Consider the following 12,418-nt stretch of genomic DNA (forward strand, 5'->3'; position numbering starts at 1 on the left):
TTAAATGCCTCCAAATAGTATTTAATTCACTTCCCGAGCCCCTGGAAGCATGAAAATCACTTTAAACATGCTAATTTTAGCTCTAACACTGATGATCCACCTACAAATGTGAACTGACGTTCAAAAATAAAACATTTGAAAACGGACCATTTTCCACATTTCTGAAGCATGACGTAATGGGGGGGTGTTATCTCTTTTGTCGAAAATCAGCCGTTTTTGCTCGAACATTAAATGCCTCCAAATGGTATTTAATTAACTTCCCGGGGTGAAGAAACCCTTTTTGAGAACTCAGAGTGAGTAAATTGGCCATTTTCATGCACTTTTAACCATTTCATAAATCTTGTGTTTAGGGCCCCTGGAAGCATGAAAATCACTTTAAACATGCTAATTTTAGCTCTAACACTGATGATCCACCTACAAATGTGAACTGACGTTCAAAAATAAAACATTTGAAAACGGACCATTTTCCACATTTCTGAAGCATGACGTAATGGGGGGGTGTTATCTCTTTTGTCAAAAATCAGCTGTTTTTGATTGAACATTAAATGCCTCCAAATAGTATTTAATTCATTTCCCGAGCCCCTGGAAGCATGAAAATCACTTTAAACATGCTCATTTTAGCTCTAACACTGATGATCCACCTACAAATGTGAACTGACGTTCAAAAATAAAACATTTGAAAACGGACCATTTTCCACATTTCTGAAGCATGACGTAATGGGGGGGTGTTATCTCTTTTGTCGAAAATCAGCCGTTTTTGCTCGAACATTAAATGCCTCCAAATGGTATTTAATTAACTTCCCGGGGTGAAGAAACACTTTTTGAGAACTCAGAGTGAGTAAATTGGCCATTTTCATGCACTTTTAACCATTCCATAAATCTTGTGTTTAGGGCCCCTGGAAGCATGAAAATCACTTTAAACATGCTAATTTTAGCTCTAACACTGATGATCCACCTACAAATGTGAACTGACGTTCAAAAATAAAACATTTGAAAACGGACCATTTTCCACATTTCTGAAGCATGACGTAATGGGGGGGTGTTATCTCTTTTGTCAAAAATCTGCTGTTTTTGATTGAACATTAAATGCCTCCAAACAGTATTTAATTCATTTCCCGAGCCCCTGGAAGCATGAAAATCACTTTAAACATGCTCATTTTAGCTCTAACACTGATGATCCACCTACAAATGTGAACTGACGTTCAAAAATAAAACATTTGAAAACGGACCATTTTCCACATTTCTGAAGCATGACGTAATGGGGGGGTGTTATCTCTTTTGTCGAAAATCAGCTGTTTTTGCTTGAACATTAAATGCCTCCAAATAGTATTTAATTCACTTCCCGAGCCCCTGGAAGCATGAAAATCACTTTAAACATGCTAATTTTAGCTCTAACACTGATGATCCACCTACAATTGTGAACTGACGTTCAAAAATAAAACATTTGAAAACGGACCATTTTCCACATTTCTGAAGCATGACGTAATGGGGGGGTGTTATCTCTTTTGTCGAAAATCAGCCGTTTTTGCTCAAACATTAAATGCCTCCAAATGGTATTTAATTAACTTCCCGGGGTGAAGAAACCCTTTTTGAGAACTCAGAGTGAGTAAATTGGCCATTTTCATGCACTTTTAACCACTCCATAAATCTTGTGTTTAGGGCCCCTGGAAGCATGAAAATCCCTTTAAACATGCTAATTTTAGCTCTAACACTGATGATCCACCTACAAATGTGAACTGACGTTCAAAAATAAAACATTTGAAAATGGACCATTTTCCACATTTCTGAAGCATGACGTAATGGGGGGATGTTATCTCTTTTGTCAAAAATCAGCTGTTTTTGCTTGAACATTAAATGCCTCCAAATAGTATTTAATTCACATCCCGAGCCCCTGGAAGCATGAAAATCACTTTAAACATGCTAATTTTAGCTCTAACACTGATGATCCACCTACAAATGTGAACTGACGTTCAAAAATAAAACATTTGAAAACGGACCATTTTCCACATTTCTGAAGCATGACGTAATGGGGGGGTGTTATCTCTTTTGTCGAAAATCAGCCGTTTTTGCTCGAACATTAAATGCCTCCAAATGGTATTTAATTAACTTCCCGGGGTGAAGAAACCCTTTTTGAGAACTCAGAGTGAGTAAATTGGCCATTTTCATGCACTTTTAACCATTCCATTAATCTTGTGTTTAGGGCCCCTGGAAGCATTAAAATCACTTTAAACATGCTAATTTTAGCTCTAACACTGATGATCCACCTACAAATGTGAACTGACGTTCAAAAATAAAACATTTGAAAACGGACCATTTTCCACATTTCTGAAGCATTACGTAATGGGGGGGTGTTATCTCTTTTGTCGAAAATCAGCCGTGTTTGCTCGAACATTAAATGCCTCCAAATGGTATTTGATTAACTTCCCCGGGTGAAGAAACCCTTTTTGAGAACTCAGAGTGAGTAAATTGGCCATTTTCATGCACTTTTAACCATTCCATAAATCTTGTGTTTAGGGCCCCTGGAAGCATGAAAATCACTTTAAACATGCTAATTTTAGCTCTAACACTGATGATCCACCTACAAATGTGAACTGACGTTCAAAAATAAAACATTTGAAAACGGACCATTTTCCACATTTCTGAAGCATGACGTAATGGGGGGGTGTTATCTCTTTTGTCAAAAATCAGCTGTTTTTGCTTGAACATTAAATGCCTACAAATAGTATTTAATTCACTTCCCGAGCCCCTGGAAGCATGAAAATCACTTTAAACATGCTAATTTTAGCTCTAACACTGATGATCCACCTACAAATGTGAACTGACGTTCAAAAATAAAACATTTGAAAACGGACCATTTTCCACATTTCTGAAGCATGACGTAATGGGGGGGTGTTATCTCTTTTGTCGAAAATCAGCCGTTTTTGCTCGAACATTAAATGCCTCCAAATGGTATTTAATTAACTTCCCGGGGTGAAGAAACCCTTTTTGAGAACTCAGAGTGAGTAAATTGGCCATTTTCATGCACTTTTAACCATTTCATAAATCTTGTGTTTAGGGCCCCTGGAAGCATGAAAATCACTTTAAACATGCTAATTTTAGCTCTAACACTGATGATCCACCTACAAATGTGAACTGACGTTCAAAAATAAAACATTTGAAAACGGACCATTTTCCACATTTCTGAAGCATGACGTAATGGGGGGGTGTTATCTCTTTTGTCAAAAATCAGCTGTTTTTGATTGAACATTAAATGCCTCCAAATAGTATTTAATTCATTTCCCGAGCCCCTGGAAGCATGAAAATCACTTTAAACATGCTCATTTTAGCTCTAACACTGATGATCCACCTACAAATGTGAACTGACGTTCAAAAATAAAACATTTGAAAACGGACCATTTTCCACATTTCTGAAGCATGACGTAATGGGGGGGTGTTATCTCTTTTGTCGAAAATCAGCCATTTTTGCTCGAACATTAAATGCCTCCAAATGATATTTAATTAACTTCCCGGGGTGAAGAAACCCTTTTTGAGAACTCAGAGTGAGTAAATTGGCCATTTTCATGCACTTTTAACCATTCCATAAATCTTGTGTTTAGGGCCCCTGGAAGCATGAAAATCACTTTAAACATGCTAATTTTAGCTCTAACACTGATGATCCACCTACAAATGTGAACTGACGTTCAAAAATAAAACATTTGAAAACGGACCATTTTCCACATTTCTGAAGCATGACGTAATGGGGGGTGTTATCTCTTTTGTCAAAAATCAGCTGTTTTTGCTTGAACATTAAATGCCTCCAAATAGTATTTAATTCACTTCCCGAGCCCCTGGAAGCATGAAAATCACTTTAAACATGCTAATTTTAGCTATAACACTGATGATCCACCTACAAATGTGAACTGACGTTCAAAAATAAAACATTTGAAAACGGACCATTTTCCACATTTCTGAAGCATGACGTAATGGGGGGTGTTATCTCTTTTGTCGAAAATCAGCCGTTTTTGCTCGAACATTAAATGCCTCCAAATGGTATTTAATTAACTTCCCGGGGTGAAGAAACCCTTTTTGAGAACTCAGAGTGAGTAAATTGGCCATTTTCATGCACTTTTAACCATTCCATTAATCTTGTGTTTAGGGCCCCTGGAAGCATTAAAATCACTTTAAACATGCTAATTTTAGCTCTAACACTGATGATCCACCTACAAATGTGAACTGACGTTCAAAAATAAAACATTTGAAAACGGACCATTTTCCACATTTCTGAAGCATTACGTAATGGGGGGGTGTTATCTCTTTTGTCGAAAATCAGCCGTGTTTGCTCGAACATTAAATGCCTCCAAATGGTATTTGATTAACTTCCCCGGGTGAAGAAACCCTTTTTGAGAACTCAGAGTGAGTAAATTGGCCATTTTCATGCACTTTTAACCATTCCATAAATCTTGTGTTTAGGGCCCCTGGAAGCATGAAAATCACTTTAAACATGCTAATTTTAGCTCTAACACTGATGATCCACCTACAAATGTGAACTGACGTTCAAAAATAAAACATTTGAAAACGGACCATTTTCCACATTTCTGAAGCATGACGTAATGGGGGGGTGTTATCTCTTTTGTCAAAAATCAGCTGTTTTTGCTTGAACATTAAATGCCTACAAATAGTATTTAATTCACTTCCCGAGCCCCTGGAAGCATGAAAATCACTTTAAACATGCTAATTTTAGCTCTAACACTGATGATCCACCTACAAATGTGAACTGACGTTCAAAAATAAAACATTTGAAAACGGACCATTTTCCACATTTCTGAAGCATGACGTAATGGGGGGGTGTTATCTCTTTTGTCGAAAATCAGCCGTTTTTGCTCGAACATTAAATGCCTCCAAATGGTATTTAATTAACTTCCCGGGGTGAAGAAACCCTTTTTGAGAACTCAGAGTGAGTAAATTGGCCATTTTCATGCACTTTTAACCATTTCATAAATCTTGTGTTTAGGGCCCCTGGAAGCATGAAAATCACTTTAAACATGCTAATTTTAGCTCTAACACTGATGATCCACCTACAAATGTGAACTGACGTTCAAAAATAAAACATTTGAAAACGGACCATTTTCCACATTTCTGAAGCATGACGTAATGGGGGGGTGTTATCTCTTTTGTCAAAAATCAGCTGTTTTTGATTGAACATTAAATGCCTCCAAATAGTATTTAATTCATTTCCCGAGCCCCTGGAAGCATGAAAATCACTTTAAACATGCTCATTTTAGCTCTAACACTGATGATCCACCTACAAATGTGAACTGACGTTCAAAAATAAAACATTTGAAAACGGACCATTTTCCACATTTCTGAAGCATGACGTAATGGGGGGGTGTTATCTCTTTTGTCGAAAATCAGCCATTTTTGCTCGAACATTAAATGCCTCCAAATGATATTTAATTAACTTCCCGGGGTGAAGAAACCCTTTTTGAGAACTCAGAGTGAGTAAATTGGCCATTTTCATGCACTTTTAACCATTCCATAAATCTTGTGTTTAGGGCCCCTGGAAGCATGAAAATCACTTTAAACATGCTAATTTTAGCTCTAACACTGATGATCCACCTACAAATGTGAACTGACGTTCAAAAATAAAACATTTGAAAACGGACCATTTTCCACATTTCTGAAGCATGACGTAATGGGGGGTGTTATCTCTTTTGTCAAAAATCAGCTGTTTTTGCTTGAACATTAAATGCCTCCAAATAGTATTTAATTCACTTCCCGAGCCCCTGGAAGCATGAAAATCACTTTAAACATGCTAATTTTAGCTATAACACTGATGATCCACCTACAAATGTGAACTGACGTTCAAAAATAAAACATTTGAAAACGGACCATTTTCCACATTTCTGAAGCATGACGTAATGGGGGGTGTTATCTCTTTTGTCGAAAATCAGCCGTTTTTGCTCGAACATTAAATGCCTCCAAATGGTATTTAATTAACTTCCCGGGGTGAAGAAAAACTTTTTGAGAACTCAGAGTGAGTAAATTGGCCATTTTCATGCACTTTTAACCATTCCATAAATCTTGTGTTTAGGGCCCCTGGAAGCATGAAAATCACTTTAAACATGCTAATTTTAGCTCTAACACTGATGATCCACCTACAAATGTGAACTGACGTTCAAAAATAAAACATTTGAAAACGGACCATTTTCCACATTTCTGAAGCATGACGTAATGGGGGGGTGTTATCTCTTTTGTCAAAAATCAGCTGTTTTTGATTGAACATTAAATGCCTCCAAACAGTATTTAATTAATTTCCCGAGCCCCTGGAAGCATGAAAATCACTTTAAACATGCTCATTTTAGCTCTAACACTGATGATCCACCTACAAATGTGAACTGACGTTCAAAAACAAAACATTTGAAAACGGACCATTTTCCACATTTCTGAAGCATGACGTAATGGGGGGGTGTTATCTCTTTTGTCGAAAATCAGCTGTTTTTGCTTGAACATTAAATGCCTCCAAATAGTATTTAATTCACTTCCCGAGCCCCTGGAAGCATGAAAATCACTTTAAACATGCTAATTTTAGCTCTAACACTGATGATCCACCTACAATTGTGAACTGACGTTCAAAAATAAAACATTTGAAAACGGACCATTTTCCACATTTCTGAAGCATGACGTAATGGGGGGGGTGTTATCTCTTTTGTCGAAAATCAGCCGTTTTTGCTCGAACATTAAATGCCTCCAAATGGTATTTAATTAATTTCCCGGGGTGAAGAAACCCTTTTTGAGAACTCAGAGTGAGTAAATTGGCCATTTTCATGCACTTTTAATCACTCCATAAATCTTGTGTTTAGGGCCCCTGGAAGCATGAAAATCACTTTAAACATGCTAATTTTAGCTCTAACACTGATGATCCACCTACAAATGTGAACTGACGTTCAAAAATAAAACATTTGAAAATGGACCATTTTCCACATTTCTGAAGCATGACGTAATGGGGGGGTGTTATCTCTTTTGTCAAAAATCAGCTGTTTTTGCTTGAACATTAAATGCCTCCAAATAGTATTTAATTCACATCCCGAGCCCCTGGAAGCATGAAAATCACTTTAAACATGCTAATTTTAGCTCTAACACTGATGATCCACCTACAAATGTGAACTGACGTTCAAAAATAAAACATTTGAAAATGGACCATTTTCCACATTTCTGAAGCATGACGTAATGGGGGGGTGTTATCTCTTTTGTCGAAAATCAGCCGTTTTTGCTCGAACATTAAATGCCTCCAAATGGTATTTAATTAGCTTCCCGGGGTGAAGAAACCCTTTTTGAGAACTCAGAGTGAGTAAATTGGCCATTTTCATGCACTTTTAACCATTCCATTAATCTTGTGTTTAGGGCCCCTGGAAGCATTAAAATCACTTTAAACATGCTAATTTTAGCTCTAACACTGATGATCCACCTACAAATGTGAACTGACGTTCAAAAATAAAACATTTGAAAACGGACCATTTTCCACATTTCTGAAGCATTACGTAATGGGGGGGTGTTATCTCTTTTGTCGAAAATCAGCCGTGTTTGCTCGAACATTAAATGCCTCCAAATGGTATTTGATTAACTTCCCCGGGTGAAGAAACCCTTTTTGAGAACTCAGAGTGAGTAAATTGGCCATTTTCATGCACTTTTAACCATTCCATAAATCTTGTGTTTAGGGCCCCTGGAAGCATGAAAATCACTTTAAACATGCTAATTTTAGCTCTAACACTGATGATCCACCTACAAATGTGAACTGACGTTCAAAAATAAAACATTTGAAAACGGACCATTTTCTACATTTCTGAAGCATGACGTAATGGGGGGGTGTTATCTCTTTTGTCAAAAATCAGCTGTTTTTGCTTGAACATTAAATGCCTCCAGATAGTATTTAATTCACTTCCCGAGCCCCTGGAAGCATGAAAATCACTTTAAACATGCTAATTTTAGCTCTAACACTGATGATCCACCTACAAATGTGAACTGACGTTCAAAAATAAAACATTTGAAAACGGACCATTTTCCACATTTCTGAAGCATGACGTAATGGGGGGGTGTTATCTCTTTTGTCGAAAATCAGCCGTTTTTGCTCGAACATTAAATGCCTCCAAATGGTATTTAATTAACTTCCCGGGGTGAAGAAACCCTTTTTGAGAACTCAGAGTGAGTAAATTGGCCATTTTCATGCACTTTTAACCATTTCATAAATCTTGTGTTTAGGGCCCCTGGAAGCATGAAAATCACTTTAAACATGCTAATTTTAGCTCTAACACTGATGATCCACCTACAAATGTGAACTGACGTTCAAAAATAAAACATTTGAAAACGGACCATTTTCCACATTTCTGAAGCATGACGTAATGGGGGGGTGTTATCTCTTTTGTCAAAAATCAGCTGTTTTTGATTGAACATTAAATGCCTCCAAATAGTATTTAATTCATTTCCCGAGCCCCTGGAAGCATGAAAATCACTTTAAACATGCTCATTTTAGCTCTAACACTGATGATCCACCTACAAATGTGAACTGACGTTCAAAAATAAAACATTTGAAAACGGACCATTTTCCACATTTCTGAAGCATGACGTAATGGGGGGTGTTATCTCTTTTGTCGAAAATCAGCCATTTTTGCTCGAACATTAAATGCCTCCAAATGGTATTTAATTAACTTCCCGGGGTGAAGAAACCCTTTTTGAGAACTCAGAGTGAGTAAATTGGCCATTTTCATGCACTTTTAACCATTCCATAAATCTTGTGTTTAGGGCCCCTGGAAGCATGAAAATCACTTTAAACATGCTAATTTTAGCTCTAACACTGATGATCCACCTACAAATGTGAACTGACGTTCAAAAATAAAACATTTGAAAACGGACCATTTTCCACATTTCTGAAGCATGACGTAATGGGGGGTGTTATCTCTTTTGTCAAAAATCAGCTGTTTTTGCTTGAACATTAAATGCCTCCAAATAGTATTTAATTCACTTCCCGAGCCCCTGGAAGCATGAAAATCACTTCAAACATGCTAATTTTAGCTCTAACACTGATGATCCACCTACAAATGTGAACTGACGTTCAAAAATAAAACATTTGAAAACGGACCATTTTCCACATTTCTGAAGCATGGCGTAATGGGGGGTGTTATCTCTTTTGTCGAAAATCAGCCGTTTTTGCTCGAACATTAAATGCCTCCAAATGGTATTTAATTAACTTCCCGGGGTGAAGAAACACTTTTTGAGAACTCAGAGTGAGTAAATTGGCCATTTTCATGCACTTTTAACCATTCCATAAATCTTGTGTTTAGGGCCCCTGGAAGCATGAAAATCACTTTAAACATGCTAATTTTAGCTCTAACACTGATGATCCACCTACAAATGTGAACTGACGTTCAAAAATAAAACATTTGAAAACGGACCATTTTCCACATTTCTGAAGCATGACGTAATGGGGGGGTGTTATCTCTTTTGTCAAAAATCAGCTGTTTTTGATTGAACATTAAATGCCTCCAAACAGGATTTAATTCATTTCCCTAGCCCCTGGAAGCACGAAAATCACTTTAAACATGCTCATTTTAGCTCTAACACTGATGATCCACCTACAAATGTGAACTGACGTTCAAAAATAAAACATTTGAAAACGGACCATTTTCCACATTTCTGAAGCATGATGTAATGGGGGGGTGTTATCTCTTTTGTCGAAAATCAGCTGTTTTTGCTTGAACATTAAATGCCTCCAAATAGTATTTAATTCACTTCCCGAGCCCCTGGAAGCATGAAAATCACTTTAAACATGCTAATTTTAGCTCTAACACTGATGATCCACCTACAATTGTGAACTGACGTTCAAAAATAAAACATTTGAAAACGGACCATTTTCCACATTTCTGAAGCATGACGTAATGGGGGGGTGTTATCTCTTTTGTCGAAAATCAGCCGTTTTTGCTCGAACATTAAATGCCTCCAAATGGTATTTAATTAACTTCCCGGGGTGAAGAAACCCTTTTTGAGAACTCAGAGTGAGTAAATTGGCCATTTTCATGCACTTTTAACCACTCCATAAATCTTGTGTTTAGGGCCCCTGGAAGCATGAAAATCACTTTAAACATGCTAATTTTAGCTCTAACACTGATGATCCACCTACAAATGTGAACTGACGTTCAAAAATAAAACATTTGAAAATGGACCATTTTCCACATTTCTGAAGCATGACGTAATGGGGGGGTGTTATCTCTTTTGTCAAAAATCAGCTGTTTTTGCTTGAACATTAAATGCCTCCAAATAGTATTTAATTCACATCCCGAGCCCCTGGAAGCATGAAAATCACTTTAAACATGCTAATTTTAGCTCTAACACTGATGATCCACCTACAAATGTGAACTGACGTTCAAAAATAAAACATTTGAAAACGGACCATTTTCCACATTTCTGAAGCATGACGTAATGGGGGGGTGTTATCTCTTTTGTCGAAAATCAGCCGTTTTTGCTCGAACATTAAATGCCTCCAAATGGTATTTAATTAACTTCCCGGGGTGAAGAAACCCTTTTTGAGAACTCAGAGTGAGTAAATTGGCCATTTTCATGCACTTTTAACCATTCCATTAATCTTGTGTTTAGGGCCCCTGGAAGCATTAAAATCACTTTAAACATGCTAATTTTAGCTCTAACACTGATGATCCACCTACAAATGTGAACTGACGTTCAAAAATAAAACATTTGAAAACGGACCATTTTCCACATTTCTGAAGCATTACGTAATGGGGGGGTGTTATCTCTTTTGTCGAAAATCAGCCGTGTTTGCTCGAACATTAAATGCCTCCAAATGGTATTTGATTAACTTCCCCGGGTGAAGAAACCCTTTTTGAGAACTCAGAGTGAGTAAATTGGCCATTTTCATGCACTTTTAACCATTCCATAAATCTTGTGTTTAGGGCCCCTGGAAGCATGAAAATCACTTTAAACATGCTAATTTTAGCTCTAACACTGATGATCCACCTACAAATGTGAACTGACGTTCAAAAATAAAACATTTGAAAACGGACCATTTTCCACATTTCTGAAGCATGACGTAATGGGGGGGTGTTATCTCTTTTGTCAAAACTCAGCTGTTTTTGCTTGAACATTAAATGCCTCCAAATAGTATTTAATTCACTTCCCGAGCCCCTGGAAGCATGAAAATCACTTTAAACATGCTAATTTTAGCTCTAACACTGATGATCCACCTACAAATGTGAACTGACGTTCAAAAATAAAACATTTGAAAACGGACCATTTTCCACATTTCTGAAGCATGACGTAATGGGGGGGTGTTATCTCTTTTGTCGAAAATCAGCCATTTTTGCTCGAACATTAAATGCCTCCAAATGGTATTTAATTAACTTCCCGGGGTGAAGAAACCCTTTTTGAGAACTCAGAGTGAGTAAATTGGCCATTTTCATGCACTTTTAACCATTTCATAAATCTTGTGTTTAGGGCTCCTGGAAGCATGAAAATCACTTTAAACATGCTAATTTTAGCTCTAACACTGATGATCCACCTACAAATGTGAACTGACGTTCAAAAATAAAACATTTGAAAACGGACCATTTTCCACATTTCTGAAGCATGACGTAAGGGGGGGTGTTATCTCTTTTGTCAAAAATCAGCTGTTTTTGATTGAACATTAAATGCCTCCAAATAGTATTTAATTCACTTCCCGAGCCCCTGGAAGCATGAAAATCACTTTAAACATGCTAATTTTAGCTCCAACACTGATGATCCACCTACAAATGTGAACTGACATTCAAAAATAAAACATTTTAAAACAGACCATTTTCCACATTTCTGAAGCATGACGTAATGGGGGGGTGTTATCTCTTTTGTCAAAAATCAGCTGTTTTTATTGAACATTAAATGCCTCCAAATAGTATTTAATTCACTTCCCGAGCCCCTGGAAGCATGAACATCACTATAAACATGCTAATTTTAGCTCTAACACTGATGATCCACCTACAAATGGCAACTGACGTTCCAAAATAAAACATTTGAAAACGGACCATTTTCCACATTTCTGAAGCATGACTTAATGGGGGGGGTGTTATCTCTTTTGTCGAAAATCAGCCGTTTCTGCTCGAACATTAAATGCCTCCAAATGGTATTTAATTAACTTCCCGGGGTGAAGAAACACTTTTTGAGAACTCAGAGTGAGTAAATTGGCCATTTTCATGCACTTTTAACCATTCCATAAATCTTGTGTTTAGGGCCCCTGGAAGCATGAAAATCACTTTAAACATGCTAATTTTAGCTCTAACACTGATGATCCACCTACAAATGTGAACTGACGTTCAAAAATAAAACATTTGAAAACGGACCATTTTCCACATTTCTGAAGCATGACGTAATGGGGGGGTGTTATCTCTTTTGTCGAAAATCA

Source organism: Lissotriton vulgaris, unplaced genomic scaffold, assembly GCF_964263255.1.
Source record: "Lissotriton vulgaris unplaced genomic scaffold, aLisVul1.2 SCAFFOLD_477, whole genome shotgun sequence".
In the NCBI taxonomy this organism is placed as follows: Eukaryota; Metazoa; Chordata; class Amphibia; order Caudata; family Salamandridae; genus Lissotriton; species Lissotriton vulgaris.